The sequence below is a fragment of the Protopterus annectens genome, chromosome 1.part0, assembly GCF_019279795.1.
Source record: "Protopterus annectens isolate FY-2018-M chromosome 1.part0, PAN1.0, whole genome shotgun sequence".
Taxonomy (NCBI): Eukaryota; Metazoa; Chordata; order Ceratodontiformes; family Protopteridae; genus Protopterus; species Protopterus annectens.
In genome coordinates this window covers 838,847,704-838,867,634 of record NC_056725.1, presented here as the reverse complement: position 1 = coordinate 838,867,634, position 19,931 = coordinate 838,847,704, and the positions used below count along the sequence as shown (strand labels likewise).

At 36.4% G+C, this 19,931-nt stretch overlaps 3 long non-coding RNA genes across 3 annotated transcripts; all 3 read left to right on the top strand.

The window, feature by feature from the left end:
- Nucleotides 1–30: 30 nt before the first annotated feature.
- On the top strand, nt 31–4,345 carry LOC122795029. Its single transcript, XR_006363721.1, has 3 exons — nt 31–226; nt 2,225–2,317; nt 4,317–4,345. It is a non-coding gene; the product is annotated as an uncharacterized LOC122795029 (long non-coding RNA).
- A 4,226-nt stretch (nt 4,346–8,571) lies between these two features.
- Nucleotides 8,572–12,702, top strand: LOC122795044. Its single transcript, XR_006363723.1, has 3 exons — nt 8,572–8,586; nt 10,584–10,676; nt 12,674–12,702. It is a non-coding gene; the product is annotated as an uncharacterized LOC122795044 (long non-coding RNA).
- Nucleotides 12,703–14,838: 2,136 nt separating this feature from the next.
- LOC122795037 lies at nt 14,839–18,972 on the top strand. The gene is made up of 3 exons (XR_006363722.1): nt 14,839–14,853; nt 16,853–16,945; nt 18,944–18,972. It is a non-coding gene; the product is annotated as an uncharacterized LOC122795037 (long non-coding RNA).
- Nucleotides 18,973–19,931: the final 959 nt, after the last annotated feature.

The following is a 19,931-nucleotide window of genomic DNA, read 5'->3' as shown; positions in this document are numbered from 1 at the left end:
TTTTTACCTTTTCAAGACCTTCAGTTTCTGGGCGCATTTATTTTTACATTTGTGCAAAACTGTGGTAATATTACATTTTGGAATTGATGTAATAGTGATTATTTTTCTAATTAGTTTTTCTTTTCTTTTCCAGTGTAATGCAGACATCTCTCAGAGTGTATGTTCACTAAGTCTGGTATGCACATTGGTGGTTCTACTGTTGAGTTGGAAGAGAGAGCCTCTCTAGGTAGGTTTTCCTACAAAAGAAAAGAAAAACTAATTAGAAAAATTATAACTTGAAACTTGTATATTTTGAGATAACGCATTGTTTCTGCATATGTAGACTGCTGCATGTGAAACAGCAGAACAGGTTACATTTCATGATATGTTAATGAGTGGATTGTCGAAGACTAATAAAATGCATAATGTCACTGACCGATTGCTTTTGAGATTGATCGTGCTTTTGCTAGGTGTCGCCCTGCACATGCTCAGTGTAGCAAAACAAGTACTTAGTTTATTTTCTACACTTCACTTCTACTGTTGTCTACACCTCACATCTTCAGTTTTGGGCAACAATGTGGTAATACTCTGTTCATTATGTAACATTCATTTCTTTTTATTTACTCATATAGTGTAATTTAGGAATATAATCTCCTAGGTGTTCTGGGCATTGGTATCCAGTGATGCATTATGCACACATCATGTGGGTTCCCTTTTCTGGACTTCAGATGCAGATCACTTGTATTTTAACTGTGTATCGCGTAAGACTGTATTATCTAATATATATGTGTACTATATTTCAGCATTTGAAATGTACTTTTCTTATCCGGTCTCCCAGTATGAATTTAAGACTTTTACTCTGTAAAATATTTCATGGCGTCTACGTACCTGAGGTTTTATACTCATGTTTGATCTCAGTCCGGTAACTCTGGAGATCATCTTAATATCTACACTTATTCTGTGCCCTGCAAACTTTAATCCTAGTCAGGTAACTACCTGGCAAGCATACATAACCAGCTGTTGCCCACTCTGACTTCACAAGACAAGTCAAATGCAGGCCAAGCAAGAAAGAAGACTAGCAGAAGTTTCTACGTCTTGCCTTACTTTGGACTGGTTTGCATCTGCACATTGCCCAATACAGTAAAACATAGGTTTCTTTCCCTCAGTTCTTCTTGCTGACACCTTGCTGAGCAACAGGTGATTTTGTATTCCTCTTGTGTGATACTACCCTCTCTGGACCTTTATTTCCCGGGTAGATTTGTTTTATGTATTATGTTACTATGCTAATGTTATACTTAGTAATTCCTGTACTATTTACTTAATTATATATTCAGTTCTTGTTTTCTCTTTAATATAATGTAGAAGTATTATCTCATAGATTATGTGCGCCCTGCAAACTTTAGTCCTAATAAGGTAACTACAATCAAGGCATACACTGTAATCTGTAACCCTAAGTGCATGGCCCTTACAGCTGTTAGCTCCTCAAGTGACTAATGAAACTGATGGATGATTGTACGTTCTCCTTTACTTAGGTCAGATTCGTCTATGTACAGGATCCACTATCTCCAAAATTTCAGTTTTTTTTTTTAATTTATTTCAGTGTTTCTGCCCCATTATTTTCTATACATTGTCTGTATCTTTACTTCTTTTGGGCATTCAGTTTCTGGACAGAATTAATATTTGCACTTGGGCAACAGAGTGGTAATATTCTGTTCCTTATGTAATGTTTATTCTGTTCACTTTCTGGGCACAATTAATCTTTGTAGTCTGGGGAAAGAGTGGTAATGTTCTCTTCATTATGTAATATTGATTGTGTTTCTTTTACTCAGATAGCGTGATTTTGACATTTTATAAGATAGGTGTTCTGGGCCATGCAAACTTGAGTCCTAATCAAGTAAATAACACCCAGGCATTCATCATAAACTACTATCCACTGTGTTTGCCTCTGAGAAACGGATGCTGTCGGAGCGAGGAATGCGACTACTGGATGCCTCTGCATTATCATGTTTGTATCTGCTCATGCGCAATACACAAAATAGGATCTCTTTTTTGTTTTTCAGATATTTTAGCCAATACGTTGAGGAGCAAGAGATTATTTTGAATACCCCTTGTCTGTTACCTTTTCAAGACCTTCAGTTTCTGGGCGCATTTATTTTTACATTTGTGCAAAACTGTGGTAATATTACATTTTGGAATTGATGTAATAGTGATTATTTTTCTAATTAGTTTTTCTTTTCTTTTCCAGTGTAATGCAGACATCTCTCAGAGTGTATGTTCACTAAGTCTGGTATGCACATTGGTGGTTCTACTGTTGAGTTGGAAGAGAGAGCCTCTCTAGGTAGGTTTTCCTACAAAAGAAAAGAAAAACTAATTAGAAAAATTATAACTTGAAACTTGTATATTTTGAGATAACGCATTGTTTCTGCATATGTAGACTGCTGCATGTGAAACAGCAGAACAGGTTACATTTCATGATATGTTAATGAGTGGATTGTCGAAGACTAATAAAAATGCATAATGTCACTGATCGATGCTTTTTGAGATTGATCGTGCTTTTGCTAGGTGTCGCCCTGCACATGCTCAGTGTAGCAAAACAAGTACTTAGTTTATTTTCTACACTTCACTTCTACTGTTGTCTACACCTCACATCTTCAGTTTTGGGCAACAATGTGGTAATACTCTGTTCATTATGTAACATTCATTTCTTTTTATTTACTCATATAGTGTAATTTAGGAATATAATCTCCTAGGTGTTCTGGGCATTGGTATCCAGTGATGCATTATGCACACATCATGTGGGTTCCCTTTTCTGGACTTCAGATGCAGATCACTTGTATTTTAACTGTGTATCGCGTAAGACTGTATTATCTAATATATATGTGTACTATATTTCAGCATTTGAAATGTACTTTTCTTATCCGGTCTCCCAGTATGAATTTAAGACTTTTACTCTGTAAAATATTTCATGGCGTCTACGTACCTGAGGTTTTATACTCATGTTTGATCTCAGTCCGGTAACTCTGGAGATCATCTTAATATCTACACTTATTCTGTGCCCTGCAAACTTTAATCCTAGTCAGGTAACTACCTGGCAAGCATACATAACCAGCTGTTGCCCACTCTGACTTCACAAGACAAGTCAAATGCAGGCCAAGCAAGAAAGAAGACTAGCAGAAGTTTCTACGTCTTGCCTTACTTCGGACTGGTTTGCATCTGCACATTGCCCAATACAGTAAAACATAGGTTTCTTTCCCTCAGTTCTTCTTGCTGACACCTTGCTGAGCAACAGGTGATTTTGTATTCCTCTTGTGTGATACTACCCTCTCTGGACCTTTATTTCCCGGGTAGATTTGTTTTATGTATTATGTTACTATGCTAATGTTATACTTAGTAATTCCTGTACTATTTACTTAATTATATATTCAGTTCTTGTTTTCTCTTTAATATAATGTAGAAGTATTATCTCATAGATTATGTGCGCCCTGCAAACTTTAGTCCTAATAAGGTAACTACAATCAAGGCATACACTGTAATCTGTAACCCTAAGTGCATGGCCCTTACAGCTGTTAGCTCCTCAAGTGACTAATGAAACTGACGGATGATTGTACGTTCTCCTTTACTTCGGTCAGATTCGTCTATGTACAGGATCCACTATCTCCAAAATTTCTGTTTTTTTTTTAAATTTATTTCAGTGTTTCTGCCCCATTATTTTCTATACATTGTCTGTATCTTTACTTCTTTTGGGCATTCAGTTTCTGGACAGAATTAATATTTGCACTTGGGCAACAGAGTGGTAATATTCTGTTCCTTATGTAATGTTTATTCTGTTCACTTTCTGGGCACAATTAATCTTTGTAGTCTGGGGAAAGAGTGGTAATGTTCTCTTCATTATGTAATATTGATTGTGTTTCTTTTACTCAGATAGCGTGATTTTGACATTTTATAAGATAGGTGTTCTGGGCCATGCAAACTTGAGTCCTAATCAAGTAAATAACACCCAGGCATTCATCATAAACTACTATCCACTGTGTTTGCCTCTGAGAAGCGGATGCTGTCGGAGCGAGGAATGCGACTACTGGATGCCTCTGCATTATCATGTTTGTATCTGCTCATGCGCAATACACAAAATAGGATCTCTTTTTTGTTTTTCAGATATTTTAGCCAATACGTTGAGGAGCAAGAGATTATTTTGAATACCCCTTGTCTGTTACCTTTTCAAGACCTTCAGTTTCTGGGCGCATTTATTTTTACATTTGTGCAAAACTGTGGTAATATTACATTTTGGAATTGATGTAATAGTGATTATTTTTCTAATTAGTTTTTCTTTTCTTTTCCAGTGTAATGCAGACATCTCTCAGAGTGTATGTTCACTAAGTCTGGTATGCACATTGGTGGTTCTACTGTTGAGTTGGAAGAGAGCCTCTCTAGGTAGGTTTTCCTACCAAAGAAAAGAAAAACTAATTAGAAAAATTATAACTTGAAACTTGTATATTTTGAGATAACGCATTGTTTCTGCATATGTAGACTGCTGCATGTGAAACAGCAGAACAGGTTACATTTCATGATATGTTAATGAGTGGATTGTCGAAGACTAATAAAAATGCATAATGTCACTGATCGATGCTTTTTGAGATTGATCGTGCTTTTGCTAGGTGTCGCCCTGCACATGCTCAGTGTAGCAAAACAAGTACTTAGTTTATTTTCTACACTTCACTTCTACTGTTGTCTACACCTCACATCTTCAGTTTTGGGCAACAATGTGGTAATACTCTGTTCATTATGTAACATTCATTTCTTTTTATTTACTCATATAGTGTAATTTAGGAATATAATCTCCTAGGTGTTCTGGGCATTGGTATCCAGTGATGCATTATGCACACATCATGTGGGTTCCCTTTTCTGGACTTCAGATGCAGATCACTTGTATTTTAACTGTGTATCGCGTAAGACTGTATTATCTAATATATATGTGTACTATATTTCAGCATTTGAAATGTACTTTTCTTATCCGGTCTCCCAGTATGAATTTAAGACTTTTACTCTGTAAAATATTTCATGGCGTCTACGTACCTGAGGTTTTATACTCATGTTTGATCTCAGTCCGGTAACTCTGGAGATCATCTTAATATCTACACTTATTCTGTGCCCTGCAAACTTTAATCCTAGTCAGGTAACTACCTGGCAAGCATACATAACCAGCTGTTGCCCACTCTGACTTCACAAGACAAGTCAAATGCAGGCCAAGCAAGAAAGAAGACTAGCAGAAGTTTCTACGTCTTGCCTTACTTCGGACTGGTTTGCATCTGCACATTGCCCAATACAGTAAAACATAGGTTTCTTTCCCTCAGTTCTTCTTGCTGACACCTTGCTGAGCAACAGGTGATTTTGTATTCCTCTTGTGTGATACTACCCTCTCTGGACCTTTATTTCCCGGGTAGATTTGTTTTATGTATTATGTTACTATGCTAATGTTATACTTAGTAATTCCTGTACTATTTACTTAATTATATATTCAGTTCTTGTTTTCTCTTTAATATAATGTAGAAGTATTATCTCATAGATTATGTGCGCCCTGCAAACTTTAGTCCTAATAAGGTAACTACAATCAAGGCATACACTGTAATCTGTAACCCTAAGTGCATGGCCCTTACAGCTGTTAGCTCCTCAAGTGACTAATGAAACTGATGGATGATTGTACGTTCTCCTTTACTTCGGTCAGATTCGTCTATGTACAGGATCCACTATCTCCAAAATTTCTGGGTTTTTTTTTAATTTATTTCAGTGTTTCTGCCCCATTATTTTCTATACATTGTCTGTATCTTTACTTCTTTTGGGCATTCAGTTTCTGGACAGAATTAATATTTGCACTTGGGCAACAGAGTGGTAATATTCTGTTCCTTATGTAATGTTTATTCTGTTCACTTTCTGGGCACAATTAATCTTTGTAGTCTGGGGAAAGAGTGGTAATGTTCTCTTCATTATGTAATATTGATTGTGTTTCTTTTACTCAGATAGCGTGATTTTGACATTTTATAAGATAGGTGTTCTGGGCCATGCAAACTTGAGTCCTAATCAAGTAAATAACACCCAGGCATTCATCATAAACTACTATCCACTGTGTTTGCCTCTGAGAAACGGATGCTGTCGGAGCGAGGAATGCGACTACTGGATGCCTCTGCATTATCATGTTTGTATCTGCTCATGCGCAATACACAAAATAGGATCTCTTTTTTGTTTTTCAGATATTTTAGCCAATACGTTGAGGAGCAAGAGATTATTTTGAATACCCATTGTCTGTTACCTTTTCAAGACCTTCAGTTTCTGGGCGCATTTATTTTTACATTTGTGCAAAACTGTGGTAATATTACATTTTGGAATTGATGTAATAGTGATTATTTTTCTAATTAGTTTTTCTTTTCTTTTCCAGTGTAATGCAGACATCTCTCAGAGTGTATGTTCACTAAGTCTGGTATGCACATTGGTGGTTCTACTGTTGAGTTGGAAGAGAGCCTCTCTAGGTAGGTTTTACTACCAAAGAAAAGAAAAACTAATTAGAAAAATTATAACTTGAAACTTGTATATTTTGAGATAACGCATTGTTTCTGCATATGTAGACTGCTGCATGTGAAACAGCAGAACAGGTTACATTTCATGATATGTTAATGAGTGGATTGTCGAAGACTAATAAAAATGCATAATGTCACTGATCGATGCTTTTTGAGATTGATCGTGCTTTTGCTAGGTGTCGCCCTGCACATGCTCAGTGTAGCAAAACAAGTACTTAGTTTATTTTCTACACTTCACTTCTACTGTTGTCTACACCTCACATCTTCAGTTTTGGGCAACAATGTGGTAATACTCTGTTCATTATGTAACATTCATTTCTTTTTATTTACTCATATAGTGTAATTTAGGAATATAATCTCCTAGGTGTTCTGGGCATTGGTATCCAGTGATGCATTATGCACACATCATGTGGGTTCCCTTTTCTGGACTTCAGATGCAGATCACTTGTATTTTAACTGTGTATCGTGTAAGACTGTATTATCTAATATATATGTGTACTATATTTCAGCATTTGAAATGTACTTTTCTTATCCGGTCTCCCAGTATGAATTTAAGACTTTTACTCTGTAAAATATTTCATGGCGTCTACGTACCTGAGGTTTTATACTCATGTTTGATCTCAGTCCGGTAACTCTGGAGATCATCTTAATATCTACACTTATTCTGTGCCCTGCAAACTTTAATCCTAGTCAGGTAACTACCTGGCAAGCATACATAACCAGCTGTTGCCCACTCTGACTTCACAAGACAAGTCAAATGCAGGCCAAGCAAGAAAGAAGACTAGCAGAAGTTTCTACGTCTTGCCTTACTTCGGACTGGTTTGCATCTGCACATTGCCCAATACAGTAAAACATAGGTTTCTTTCCCTCAGTTCTTCTTGCTGACACCTTGCTGAGCAACAGGTGATTTTGTATTCCTCTTGTGTGATACTACCCTCTCTGGACCTTTATTTCCCGGGTAGATTTGTTTTATGTATTATGTTACTATGCTAATGTTATACTTAGTAATTCCTGTACTATTTACTTAATTATATATTCAGTTCTTGTTTTCTCTTTAATATAATGTAGAAGTATTATCTCATAGATTATGTGCGCCCTGCAAACTTTAGTCCTAATAAGGTAACTACAATCAAGGCATACACTGTAATCTGTAACCCTAAGTGCATGGCCCTTACAGCTGTTAGCTCCTCAAGTGACTAATGAAACTGACGGATGATTGTACGTTCTCCTTTACTTCGGTCAGATTCGTCTATGTACAGGATCCACTATCTCCAAAATTTCTGTTTTTTTTTAAATTTATTTCAGTGTTTCTGCCCCATTATTTTCTATACATTGTCTGTATCTTTACTTCTTTTGGGCATTCAGTTTCTGGACAGAATTAATATTTGCACTTGGGCAACAGAGTGGTAATATTCTGTTCCTTATGTAATGTTTATTCTGTTCACTTTCTGGGCACAATTAATCTTTGTAGTCTGGGGAAAGAGTGGTAATGTTCTCTTCATTATGTAATATTGATTGTGTTTCTTTTACTCAGATAGCGTGATTTTGACATTTTATAAGATAGGTGTTCTGGGCCATGCAAACTTGAGTCCTAATCAAGTAAATAACACCCAGGCATTCATCATAAACTACTATCCACTGTGTTTGCCTCTGAGAACCGGATGCTGTCGGAGCGAGGAATGCGACTACTGGATGCCTCTGCATTATCATGTTTGTATCTGCTCATGCGCAATACACAAAATAGGATCTCTTTTTTGTTTTTCAGATATTTTAGCCAATACGTTGAGGAGCAAGAGATTATTTTGAATACCCCTTGTCTGTTACCTTTTCAAGACCTTCAGTTTCTGGGCGCATTTATTTTTACATTTGTGCAAAACTGTGGTAATATTACATTTTGGAATTGATGTAATAGTGATTATTTTTCTAATTAGTTTTTCTTTTCTTTTCCAGTGTAATGCAGACATCTCTCAGAGTGTATGTTCACTAAGTCTGGTATGCACATTGGTGGTTCTACTGTTGAGTTGGAAGAGAGCCTCTCTAGGTAGGTTTTCCTACAAAAGAAAAGAAAAACTAATTAGAAAAATTATAACTTGAAACTTGTATATTTTGAGATAACGCATTGTTTCTGCATATGTAGACTGCTGCATGTGAAACAGCAGAACAGGTTACATTTCATGATATGTTAATGAGTGGATTGTCGAAGACTAATAAAAATGCATAATGTCACTGATCGATGCTTTTTGAGATTGATCGTGCTTTTGCTAGGTGTCGCCCTGCACATGCTCAGTGTAGCAAAACAAGTACTTAGTTTATTTTCTACACTTCACTTCTACTGTTGTCTACACCTCACATCTTCAGTTTTGGGCAACAATGTGGTAATACTCTGTTCATTATGTAACATTCATTTCTTTTTATTTACTCATATAGTGTAATTTAGGAATATAATCTCCTAGGTGTTCTGGGCATTGGTATCCAGTGATGCATTATGCACACATCATGTGGGTTCCCTTTTCTGGACTTCAGATGCAGATCACTTGTATTTTAACTGTGTATCGCGTAAGACTGTATTATCTAATATATATGTGTACTATATTTCAGCATTTGAAATGTACTTTTCTTATCCGGTCTCCCAGTATGAATTTAAGACTTTTACTCTGTAAAATATTTCATGGCGTCTACGTACCTGAGGTTTTATACTCATGTTTGATCTCAGTCCGGTAACTCTGGAGATCATCTTAATATCTACACTTATTCTGTGCCCTGCAAACTTTAATCCTAGTCAGGTAACTACCTGGCAAGCATACATAACCAGCTGTTGCCCACTCTGACTTCACAAGACAAGTCAAATGCAGGCCAAGCAAGAAAGAAGACTAGCAGAAGTTTCTACGTCTTGCCTTACTTCGGACTGGTTTGCATCTGCACATTGCCCAATACAGTAAAACATAGGTTTCTTTCCCTCAGTTCTTCTTGCTGACACCTTGCTGAGCAACAGGTGATTTTGTATTCCTCTTGTGTGATACTACCCTCTCTGGACCTTTATTTCCCGGGTAGATTTGTTTTATGTATTATGTTACTATGCTAATGTTATACTTAGTAATTCCTGTACTATTTACTTAATTATATATTCAGTTCTTGTTTTCTCTTTAATATAATGTAGAAGTATTATCTCATAGATTATGTGCGCCCTGCAAACTTTAGTCCTAATAAGGTAACTACAATCAAGGCATACACTGTAATCTGTAACCCTAAGTGCATGGCCCTTACAGCTGTTAGCTCCTCAAGTGACTAATGAAACTGACGGATGATTGTGCGTTCTCCTTTACTTCGGTCAGATTCGTCTATGTACAGGATCCACTATCTCCAAAATTTCTGTTTTTTTTTAAATTTATTTCAGTGTTTCTGCCCCATTATTTTCTATACATTGTCTGTATCTTTACTTCTTTTGGGCATTCAGTTTCTGGACAGAATTAATATTTGCACTTGGGCAACAGAGTGGTAATATTCTGTTCCTTATGTAATGTTTATTCTGTTCACTTTCTGGGCACAATTAATCTTTGTAGTCTGGGGAAAGAGTGGTAATGTTCTCTTCATTATGTAATATTGATTGTGTTTCTTTTACTCAGATAGCGTGATTTTGACATTTTATAAGATAGGTGTTCTGGGCCATGCAAACTTGAGTCCTAATCAAGTAAATAACACCCAGGCATTCATCATAAACTACTATCCACTGTGTTTGCCTCTGAGAAACGGATGCTGTCGGAGCGAGGAATGCGACTACTGGATGCCTCTGCATTATCATGTTTGTATCTGCTCATGCGCAATACACAAAATAGGATCTCTTTTTTGTTTTTCAGATATTTTAGCCAATACGTTGAGGAGCAAGAGATTATTTTGAATACCCTTGTCTGTTACCTTTTCAAGACCTTCAGTTTCTGGGCGCATTTATTTTTACATTTGTGCAAAACTGTGGTAATATTACATTTTGGAATTGATGTAATAGTGATTATTTTTCTAATTAGTTTTTCTTTTCTTTTCCAGTGTAATGCAGACATCTCTCAGAGTGTATGTTCACTAAGTCTGGTATGCACATTGGTGGTTCTACTGTTGAGTTGGAAGAGAGAGCCTCTCTAGGTAGGTTTTCCTACAAAAGAAAAGAAAAACTAATTAGAAAAATTATAACATCCAACTTGTATATTTTGAGATAACGCATTGTTTCTGCATATGTAGACTGCTGCATGTGAAACAGCAGAACAGGTTACATTTCATGATATGTTAATGAGTGGATTGTCGAAGACTAAAAAAATGCATAATGTCACTGATCGATGCTTTTTGAGATTGATCGTGCTTTTGCTAGGTGTCGCCCTGCACATGCTCAGTGTAGCAAAACAAGTACTTAGTTTATTTTCTACACTTCACTTCTACTGTTGTCTACACCTCACATCTTCAGTTTTGGGCAACAATGTGGTAATACTCTGTTCATTATGTAACATTCATTTCTTTTTATTTACTCATATAGTGTAATTTAGGAATATAATCTCCTAGGTGTTCTGGGCATTGGTATCCAGTGATGCATTATGCACACATCATGTGTGTTCCCTTTTCTGGACTTCAGATGCAGATCACTTGTATTTTAACTGTGTATCGTGTAAGACTGTATTATCTAATATATATATGTGTACTATATTTCAGCATTTGAAATGTACTTTTCTTATCCGGTCTCCCAGTATGAATTTAAGACTTTTACTCTGTAAAATATTTCATGGCGTCTACGTACCTGAGGTTTTATACTCATGTTTGATCTCAGTCCGGTAACTCTGGAGATCATCTTAATATCTACACTTATTCTGTGCCCTGCAAACTTTAATCCTAGTCAGGTAACTACCTGGCAAGCATACATAACCAGCTGTTGCCCACTCTGACTTCACAAGACAAGTCAAATGCAGGCCAAGCAAGAAAGAAGACTAGCAGAAGTTTCTACGTCTTGCCTTACTTCGGACTGGTTTGCATCTGCACATTGCCCAATACAGTAAAACATAGGTTTCTTTCCCTCAGTTCTTCTTGCTGACACCTTGCTGAGCAACAGGTGATTTTGTATTCCTCTTGTGTGATACTACCCTCTCTGGACCTTTATTTCCCTGGTAGATTTGTTTTATGTATTATGTTACTATGCTAATGTTATACTTAGTAATTCCTGTACTATTTACTTAATTATATATTCAGTTCTTGTTTTCTCTTTAATATAATGTAGAAGTATTATCTCATAGATTATGTGCGCCCTGCAAACTTTAGTCCTAATAAGGTAACTACAATCAAGGCATACACTGTAATCTGTAACCCTAAGTGCATGGCCCTTACAGCTGTTAGCTCCTCAAGTGACTAATGAAACTGATGGATGATTGTACGTTCTCCTTTACTTCGGTCAGATTCGTCTATGTACAGGATCCACTATCTCCAAAATTTCTGTTTTTTTTAATTTATTTCAGTGTTTCTGCCCCATTATTTTCTATACATTGTCTGTATCTTTACTTCTTTTGGGCATTCAGTTTCTGGACAGAATTAATATTTGCACTTGGGCAACAGAGTGGTAATATTCTGTTCCTTATGTAATGTTTATTCTGTTCACTTTCTGGGCACAATTAATCTTTGTAGTCTGGGGAAAGAGTGGTAATGTTCTCTTCATTATGTAATATTGATTGTGTTTCTTTTACTCAGATAGCGTGATTTTGACATTTTATAAGATAGGTGTTCTGGGCCATGCAAACTTGAGTCCTAATCAAGTAAATAACACCCAGGCATTCATCATAAACTACTATCCACTGTGTTTGCCTCTGAGAAACGGATGCTGTCGGAGCGAGGAATGCGACTACTGGATGCCTCTGCATTATCATGTTTGTATCTGCTCATGCGCAATACACAAAATAGGATCTCTTTTTTGTTTTTCAGATATTTTAGCCAATACGTTGAGGAGCAAGAGATTATTTTGAATACCTCTTGTCTGTTACCTTTTCAAGACCTTCAGTTTCTGGGCGCATTTATTTTTACATTTGTGCAAAACTGTGGTAATATTACATTTTGGAATTGATGTAATAGTGATTATTTTTCTAATTAGTTTTTCTTTTCTTTTCCAGTGTAATGCAGACATCTCTCAGAGTGTATGTTCACTAAGTCTGGTATGCACATTGGTGGTTCTACTGTTGAGTTGGAAGAGAGCCTCTCTAGGTAGGTTTTCCTACAAAAGAAAAGAAAAACTAATTAGAAAAATTATAACTTGAAACTTGTATATTTTGAGATAACGCATTGTTTCTGCATATGTAGACTGCTGCATGTGAAACAGCAGAACAGGTTACATTTCATGATATGTTAATGAGTGGATTGTCGAAGACTAATAAAAATGCATAATGTCACTGATCGATGCTTTTTGAGATTGATCGTGCTTTTGCTAGGTGTCGCCCTGCACATGCTCAGTGTAGCAAAACAAGTACTTAGTTTATTTTCTACACTTCACTTCTACTGTTGTCTACACCTCACATCTTCAGTTTTGGGCAACAATGTGGTAATACTCTGTTCATTATGTAACATTCATTTCTTTTTATTTACTCATATAGTGTAATTTAGGAATATAATCTCCTAGGTGTTCTGGGCATTGGTATCCAGTGATGCATTATGCACACATCATGTGGGTTCCCTTTTCTGGACTTCAGATGCAGATCACTTGTATTTTAACTGTGTATCGCGTAAGACTGTATTATCTAATATATATGTGTACTATATTTCAGCATTTGAAATGTACTTTTCTTATCCGGTCTCCCAGTATGAATTTAAGACTTTTACTCTGTAAAATATTTCATGGCGTCTACGTACCTGAGGTTTTATACTCATGTTTGATCTCAGTCCGGTAACTCTGGAGATCATCTTAATATCTACACTTATTCTGTGCCCTGCAAACTTTAATCCTAGTCAGGTAACTACCTGGCAAGCATACATAACCAGCTGTTGCCCACTCTGACTTCACAAGACAAGTCAAATGCAGGCCAAGCAAGAAAGAAGACTAGCAGAAGTTTCTACGTCTTGCCTTACTTCGGACTGGTTTGCATCTGCACATTGCCCAATACAGTAAAACATAGGTTTCTTTCCCTCAGTTCTTCTTGCTGACACCTTGCTGAGCAACAGGTGATTTTGTATTCCTCTTGTGTGATACTACCCTCTCTGGACCTTTATTTCCCGGGTAGATTTGTTTTATGTATTATGTTACTATGCTAATGTTATACTTAGTAATTCCTGTACTATTTACTTAATTATATATTCAGTTCTTGTTTTCTCTTTAATATAATGTAGAAGTATTATCTCATAGATTATGTGCGCCCTGCAAACTTTAGTCCTAATAAGGTAACTACAATCAAGGCATACACTGTAATCTGTAACCCTAAGTGCATGGCCCTTACAGCTGTTAGCTCCTCAAGTGACTAATGAAACTGACGGATGATTGTACGTTCTCCTTTATTCGGTCAGATTCGTCTATGTACAGGATGCACTAACTCCAAAATTTCTGGGTTTTTTTTAAATTTATTTCAGTGTTTCTGCCCCATTATTTTCTATACATTGTCTGTATCTTTACTTCTTTTGGGCATTCAGTTTCTGGACAGAATTAATATTTGCACTTGGGCAACAGAGTGGTAATATTCTGTTCCTTATGTAATGTTTATTCTGTTCACTTTCTGGGCACAATTAATCTTTGTAGTCTGGGGAAAGAGTGGTAATGTTCTCTTCATTATGTAATATTGATTGTGTTTCTTTTACTCAGATAGCGTGATTTTGACATTTTATAAGATAGGTGTTCTGGGCCATGCAAACTTGAGTCCTAATCAAGTAAATAACACCCAGGCATTCATCATAAACTACTATCCACTGTGTTTGCCTCTGAGAAACGGATGCTGTCGGAGCGAGGAATGCGACTACTGGATGCCTCTGCATTATCATGTTTGTATCTGCTCATGCGCAATACACAAAATAGGATCTCTTTTTTGTTTTTCAGATATTTTAGCCAATACGTTGAGGAGCAAGAGATTATTTTGAATACCCCTTGTCTGTTACCTTTTCAAGACCTTCAGTTTCTGGGCGCATTTATTTTTACATTTGTGCAAAACTGTGGTAATATTACATTTTGGAATTGATGTAATAGTGATTATTTTTCTAATTAGTTTTTCTTTTCTTTTCCAGTGTAATGCAGACATCTCTCAGAGTGTATGTTCACTAAGTCTGGTATGCACATTGGTGGTTCTACTGTTGAGTTGGAAGAGAGCCTCTCTAGGTAGGTTTTCCTACAAAAGAAAAGAAAAACTAATTAGAAAAATTATAACTTGAAACTTGTATATTTTGAGATAACGCATTGTTTCTGCATATGTAGACTGCTGCATGTGAAACAGCAGAACAGGTTACATTTCATGATATGTTAATGAGTGGATTGTCGAAGACTAATAAAAATGCATAATGTCACTGATCGATGCTTTTTGAGATTGATCGTGCTTTTGCTAGGTGTCGCCCTGCACATGCTCAGTGTAGCAAAACAAGTACTTAGTTTATTTTCTACACTTCACTTCTACTGTTGTCTACACCTCACATCTTCAGTTTTGGGCAACAATGTGGTAATACTCTGTTCATTATGTAACATTCATTTCTTTTTATTTACTCATATAGTGTAATTTAGGAATATAATCTCCTAGGTGTTCTGGGCATTGGTATCCAGTGATGCATTATGCACACATCATGTGGGTTCCCTTTTCTGGACTTCAGATGCAGATCACTTGTATTTTAACTGTGTATCGCGTAAGACTGTATTATCTAATATATATGTGTACTATATTTCAGCATTTGAAATGTACTTTTCTTATCCGGTCTCCCAGTATGAATTTAAGACTTTTACTCTGTAAAATATTTCATGGCGTCTACGTACCTGAGGTTTTATACTCATGTTTGATCTCAGTCCGGTAACTCTGGAGATCATCTTAATATCTACACTTATTCTGTGCCCTGCAAACTTTAATCCTAGTCAGGTAACTACCTGGCAAGCATACATAACCAGCTGTTGCCCACTCTGACTTCACAAGACAAGTCAAATGCAGGCCAAGCAAGAAAGAAGACTAGCAGAAGTTTCTACGTCTTGCCTTACTTCGGACTGGTTTGCATCTGCACATTGCCCAATACAGTAAAACATAGGTTTCTTTCCCTCAGTTCTTCTTGCTGACACCTTGCTGAGCAACAGGTGATTTTGTATTCCTCTTGTGTGATACTACCCTCTCTGGACCTTTATTTCCCTGGTAGATTTGTTTTATGTATTATGTTACTATGCTAATGTTATACTTAGTAATTCCTGTACTATTTACTTAATTATATATTCAGTTCTTGTTTTCTCTTTAATATAATGTAGAAGTATTATCTCATAGATTATGTGCGCCCTGCAAACTTTAGTCCTAATAAGGTAACTACAATCAAGGCATACACTGTAATCTGTAACCCTAAGTGCATGGCCCTTACAGCTGTTAGCTCCTCAAGTGACTAATGAAACTGATGGATGATTGTACGTTCTCCTTTACTTCGGTCAGATTCGTCTATGTACAGGATCCACTATCTCCAAAATTTCTGTTTTTTTTTTAAATTTATTTCAGTGTTTCTGCCCCATTATTTTCTATACATTGTCTGTATCTTTACTTCTTTTGGGCATTCAGTTTCTGGACAGAATTAATATTTGCACTTGGGCAACAGAGTGGTAATATTCTGTTCCTTATGTAATGTTTATTCTGTTCACTTTCTGGGCACAATTAATCTTTGTAGTCTGGGGAAAGAGTGGTAATGTTCTCTTCATTATGTAATATTGATTGTGTTTCTTTTACTCAGATAGCGTGATTTTGACATTTTATAAGATAGGTGTTCTGGGCCATGCAAACTTGAGTCCTAATCAAGTAAATAACACCCAGGCATTCATCATAAACTACTATCCACTGTGTTTGCCTCTGAGAAACGGATGCTGTCGGAGCGAGGAATGCGACTACTGGATGCCTCTGCATTATCATGTTTGTATCTGCTCATGCGCAATACACAAAATAGGATCTCTTTTTTGTTTTTCAGATATTTTAGCCAATACGTTGAGGAGCAAGAGATTATTTTGAATACCCCTTGTCTGTTACCTTTTCAAGACCTTCAGTTTCTGGGCGCATTTATTTTTACATTTGTGCAAAACTGTGGTAATATTACATTTTGGAATTGATGTAATAGTGATTATTTTTCTAATTAGTTTTTCTTTTCTTTTCCAGTGTAATGCAGACATCTCTCAGAGTGTATGTTCACTAAGTCTGGTATGCACATTGGTGGTTCTACTGTTGAGTTGGAAGAGAGAGCCTCTCTAGGTAGGTTTTCCTACAAAAGAAAAGAAAAACTAATTAGAAAAATTATAACTTGAAACTTGTATATTTTGAGATAACGCATTGTTTCTGCATATGTAGACTGCTGCATGTGAAACAGCAGAACAGGTTACATTTCATGATATGTTAATGAGTGGATTGTCGAAGACTAATAAAAATGCATAATGTCACTGATCGATGCTTTTTGAGATTGATCGTGCTTTTGCTAGGTGTCGCCCTGCACATGCTCAGTGTAGCAAAACAAGTACTTAGTTTATTTTCTACACTTCACTTCTACTGTTGTCTACACCTCACATCTTCAGTTTTGGGCAACAATGTGGTAATACTCTGTTCATTATGTAACATTCATTTCTTTTTATTTACTCATATAGTGTAATTTAGGAATATAATCTCCTAGGTGTTCTGGGCATTGGTATCCAGTGATGCATTATGCACACATCATGTGGGTTCCCTTTTCTGGACTTCAGATGCAGATCACTTGTATTTTAACTGTGTATCGCGTAAGACTGTATTATCTAATATATATGTGTACTATATTTCAGCATTTGAAATGTACTTTTCTTATCCGGTCTCCCAGTATGAATTTAAGACTTTTACTCTGTAAAATATTTCATGGCGTCTACGTACCTGAGGTTTTATACTCATGTTTGATCTCAGTCCGGTAACTCTGGAGATCATCTTAATATCTACACTTATTCTGTGCCCTGCAAACTTTAATCCTAGTCAGGTAACTACCTGGCAAGCATACATAACCAGCTGTTGCCCACTCTGACTTCACAAGACAAGTCAAATGCAGGCCAAGCAAGAAAGAAGACTAGCAGAAGTTTCTACGTCTTGCCTTACTTCGGACTGGTTTGCATCTGCACATTGCCCAATACAGTAAAACATAGGTTTCTTTCCCTCAGTTCTTCTTGCTGACACCTTGCTGAGCAACAGGTGATTTTGTATTCCTCTTGTGTGATACTACCCTCTCTGGACCTTTATTTCCCGGGTAGATTTGTTTTATGTATTATGTTACTATGCTAATGTTATACTTAGTAATTCCTGTACTATTTACTTAATTATATATTCAGTTCTTGTTTTCTCTTTAATATAATGTAGAAGTATTATCTCATAGATTATGTGCGCCCTGCAAACTTTAGTCCTAATAAGGTAACTACAATCAAGGCATACACTGTAATCTGTAACCCTAAGTGCATGGCCCTTACAGCTGTTAGCTCCTCAAGTGACTAATGAAACTGACGGATGATTGTACGTTCTCCTTTACTTCGGTCAGATTCGTCTATGTACAGGATCCACTATCTCCAAAATTTCTGTTTTTTTTTTAATTTATTTCAGTGTTTCTGCCCCATTATTTTCTATACATTGTCTGTATCTTTACTTCTTTTGGGCATTCAGTTTCTGGACAGAATTAATATTTGCACTTGGGCAACAGAGTGGTAATATTCTGTTCCTTATGTAATGTTTATTCTGTTCACTTTCTGGGCACAATTAATCTTTGTAGTCTGGGGAAAGAGTGGTAATGTTCTCTTCATTATGTAATATTGATTGTGTTTCTTTTACTCAGATAGCGTGATTTTGACATTTTATAAGATAGGTGTTCTGGGCCATGCAAACTTGAGTCCTAATCAAGTAAATAACACCCAGGCATTCATCATAAACTACTATCCACTGTGTTTGCCTCTGAGAAACGGATGCTGTCGGAGCGAGGAATGCGACTACTGGATGCCTCTGCATTATCATGTTTGTATCTGCTCATGCGCAATACACAAAATAGGATCTCTTTTTTGTTTTTCAGATATTTTAGCCAATACGTTGAGGAGCAAGAGATTATTTTGAATACCCCTTGTCTGTTACCTTTTCAAGACCTTCAGTTTCTGGGCGCATTTATTTTTACATTTGTGCAAAACTGTGGTAATATTACATTTTGGAATTGATGTAATAGTGATTATTTTTCTAATTAGTTTTTCTTTTCTTTTCCAGTGTAATGCAGACATCTCTCAGAGTGTATGTTCACTAAGTCTGGTATGCACATTGGTGGTTCTACTGTTGAGTTGGAAGAGAGCCTCTCTAGGTAGGTTTTCCTACAAAAGAAAAGAAAAACTAATTAGAAAAATTATAACTTGAAACTTGTATATTTTGAGATAACGCATTGTTTCTGCATATGTAGACTGCTGCATGTGAAACAGCAGAACAGGTTACATTTCATGATATGTTAATGAGTGGATTGTCGAAGACTAATAAAAATGCATAATGTCACTGATCGATGCTTTTTGAGATTGATCGTGCTTTTGCTAGGTGTCGCCCTGCACATGCTCAGTGTAGCAAAACAAGTACTTAGTTTATTTTCTACACTTCACTTCTACTGTTGTCTACACCTCACATCTTCAGTTTTGGGCAACAATGTGGTAATACTCTGTTCATTATGTAACATTCATTTCTTTTTATTTACTCATATAGTGTAATTTAGGAATATAATCTCCTAGGTGTTCTGGGCATTGGTATCCAGTGATGCATTATGCACACATCATGTGGGTTCCCTTTTCTGGACTTCAGATGCAGATCACTTGTATTTTAACTGTGTATCGCGTGTAAGACTGTATTATCTAATATATATGTGTACTATATTTCAGCATTTGAAATGTACTTTTCTTATCCGGTCTCCCAGTATGAATTTAAGACTTTTACTCTGTAAAATATTTCATGGCGTCTACGTACCTGAGGTTTTATACTCATGTTTGATCTCAGTCCGGTAACTCTGGAGATCATCTTAATATCTACACTTATTCTGTGCCCTGCAAACTTTAATCCTAGTCAGGTAACTACCTGGCAAGCATACATAACCAGCTGTTGCCCACTCTGACTTCACAAGACAAGTCAAATGCAGGCCAAGCAAGAAAGAAGACTAGCAGAAGTTTCTACGTCTTGCCTTACTTCGGACTGGTTTGCATCTGCACATTGCCCAATACAG